The following is a 3,536-nucleotide window of genomic DNA, read 5'->3' as shown; positions in this document are numbered from 1 at the left end:
AGTTTTAGCTATTTGGCTATTCTAGTTTTTATTTTTATTTATTTTTTATTATCTTTTTTTTTTTGTAATACACTGTAGCACTTTGAGGTTATTTACTCAATGTAAAGTGCTTTTTACAAATAAAATCTATTACTATTATTATTATGTTACAATTGCGCGGCGTATGCTTTCAACCATATCAGCTCCGTGTGGCTCCGCCGCTCCCAGTCTGTGGAACGCTCTCCCTGACCACCTGAGGGCACCACAGACTGTGGATGTTTTTTTAAAAAGGCTTAAAAACCCTTCTTTTTAAAAAAAGCCTTTTTTTTTTTTTAGATATATGCATACTAGTTTTAGCTATTTGGCTATTCTAGTTTTTATTTTTATTTATTTTTTATTATCTTTTTGTCTTTTTTTTTTGTAATACACTGTAGCACTTTGAGGTTGTTTACTCAATGTAAAGTGCTTTTTACAAATAAAATCTATTACTATTATTATTATGTTACAATTGCGCGGCGTATGCTTTCATCCATCTCAGCTCCGTGTGGCTCCGCCGCTCCCAGTCTGTGGAACGCTCTCCCTGACCACCTGAGGGCACCACAGACTGTGGATGCTTTTTTAAAAAAGGCTTAAAAACCCTTCTTTTTAAAAAAAGCCTTTTTTTTTAATTTTAGATATATGCATACTAGTTTTAGCTATTTGGCTATTCTAGTTTTTATTTTTATTTATTTTTTATTATCTTTTTGTCTTTTTTTTTTTGTAATACACTGTAGCACTTTGAGGTTGTTTACTCAATGTAAAGTGCTTTTTACAAATAAAATCTATTACTATTATTATTATGTTACGATTGCGCCCCGTATGCTTTCATCCATCTCAGCTCCGTGTGGCTCCGCCGCTCCCAGTCTGTGGAACGCTCTCCCTGACCACCTGAGGGCACCACAGACTGTGGATGTTTTTTTAAAAAGGCTTAAAAACCCTTCTTTTTAAAAAAAGCCTTTTTTTTTTTAGATATATGCATACTAGTTTTAGCTATTTGGCTATTGTAGTTTTTATTTTTATTTATTTTTTATTATCTTTTTGTCTTTTTTTTTGTAATACACTGTAGCACTTTGAGGTTGTTTACTCAATGTAAAGTGCTTTTTACAAATAAAATCTATTACTATTATTATTATGTTACGATTGCACGGCGTATGCTTTCCTCCATCTCAGCTCCGTGTGGCGTCTGCAGCGGCGGCGAAGAAGTGAGACCTGGCGGGACACACAAAAAAAAAAAAAAAAAAAGAAAATACTTGAGAACTCCAAGTGGCGGGTTAGCAGGTCACGCTGCATCGCTAACGACAGCTGAGGAGCCCACATGACCTTCACCTTGCACCTCCCCCAGGCCGCCTCACCTCTGCCCCGCCAGCCAAATGGAGTTGGAGGAGGCGACGATCATCTGGCCGCCGAGCTCCGCCCCCCCCGGACCCTCCACCTGGCTGCCCCCAGGTCAGCTCTGAGTATTATCAATCCTCTCTCCTCCTGAACTCTGACCCTGCATTTGCATTTTCCTTTCCTTCCTTGAGCTCGGTTGTTTCACTTTCCCTTCGCTTCGTGCCACTCGGCGAGCGTCTCTCTGGTCGTCCTGCAGCGTGTGCGTGCACGTCATAATTACCATTTAGAATATCTCCCAGGGGCGGCCATCAGCAAGGCATTGTGGGAGCTGTTTGGTTTGCGTTTAGCCGCCCTCGCCGCGGCCGATTTCAGAATTTCCCCCCTCGACTTTTGACAACCTTTTATTTCCCGCGGAGAAGGGAGAGGCCGACTTCCATTTGTCTTTAAAAAAGGACCCGCGTGGAAGATTTAAATTGGTAGCAGCGGGAAGGGGTGACTTTCCCGCCGCCATTTCAATTCATGAGATGGCGTTGGCGCCGCTCTCGCCCCGGAATCTGAAAGAATTGTCACAGGAGGAGACGTCCACCGCAGTTTTGCAATCTTCATATTCTCCTTGAATTTTTCCGCGATTTTTCAATATTAAAAAACAAATTCAATTTTTAAGGATGAATTTGACTTGTATACATACTTTATATACACTCACCTTTATATATATATGTATATATGTATGGTAAAAAATAAAATAAAATAAAAAAAACCTCAAGTGTTATGTATTGCAGGAGGGAGTTGACGGCACAGACACATGGGTGCAGTAAAGCTCTATGTTTTATCAGAATCAGAATCAGAAACAGAATAGTTTTATTGCCATTGTTTGAGAACGGGTTCACAAACTAGGAATTGATGTGTATATATATATATATATATATATATATATATATATATATATATATATATATATATATATATATATATATATATATATATATATATATATATATATATATATATATATATATATATATATATATATATATATATATATATATATATATATATATATATATATATATATATATATATTTAATAAAAATAAAATAAAATAAATATATATATATATATTTAAATAAAAACAGAATACAATGGTTTACAAATCCTTTTCAACTTATATTCAATTGAATAGACTGCAAAGACAATATATTTAATGTTCACAAATAATTGTTTTCATTTTTTTTTGCAATTAATCATGAATTTAGAAGTCAATGGCAGCAACACATTGCAAAGAAGTTGTCACCGGGGCATTTTTACCACTGTGTTACATGGCCTTTCCTTTTAACAACACTCAGTAAAGGCTTAGGAACTGAGGAGACACATTTTTGAAGCTTTTCAAGTGGAATTATTTCCCATTCTTGCTTGATGTACAGCTTAAGTTGTCAGCTTCAAACACTGATGACATCTATTAAACAAGACAAGAAGCAAGGAATCAAACAGAGACAGAATTCAATTGAGCTCAGTTGAGGGGAAACGCGTAGACACTGTACCCTTGTACAGTGTCGTCCCACGCTCGGACGAAAGATTGTACGCCTCCTCTTTTATTTGGACTTTCCCTGATTACATGGCAACAGCTGTTTCTAAGGGAGGGGGGGTCGTAAACAGCCATCGCCTTTGGTTACAAAACAGTTCAAAGAAAAGGTCGTAAAGCAGTTCAAAGAAAAGGTTCCCTGTAGGGGAGTCTGGTCCTGCTTCCTCTCCGCCTTGTAGATCTCGGGTCAAGACAAAATCTTCTTGTGGATTACAATACATCAAAGAAACTGACACCCTCATGTCGCACCCCATCCTACACACTGGAGTTTTACAAGCCTTTTGATTGGTAAGATCAGACACAGCAGTTTGACCCTGGAACAGATAATTCATATTGTTTACAATTATTTTGAACTTTGAACAACTTGGAAGTCAACCAGCGGAACAAAACCTTCAAAAAAGAACCCCAAAAATATACAAGTGTTATGATGGCCACAGTTTGACCCTGGAACAGAATAATTCTTATGATTTCCTATTATTTTGAAAAACCTTGGAATCCAACCAATGGCACACATTTAAAAAAAAAAAAAAAGAACCTTAATCCTGCCTTTATGGTCACAGTTTGAACATAATTATTTATACAATGTCTTATTCTGAAAAATGAACAA

The sequence above is a fragment of the Entelurus aequoreus genome, linkage group LG11 (assembly GCF_033978785.1).
Source record: "Entelurus aequoreus isolate RoL-2023_Sb linkage group LG11, RoL_Eaeq_v1.1, whole genome shotgun sequence".
In the NCBI taxonomy this organism is placed as follows: Eukaryota; Metazoa; Chordata; class Actinopteri; order Syngnathiformes; family Syngnathidae; genus Entelurus; species Entelurus aequoreus.
This window is presented reverse-complemented; position numbering follows the sequence as displayed.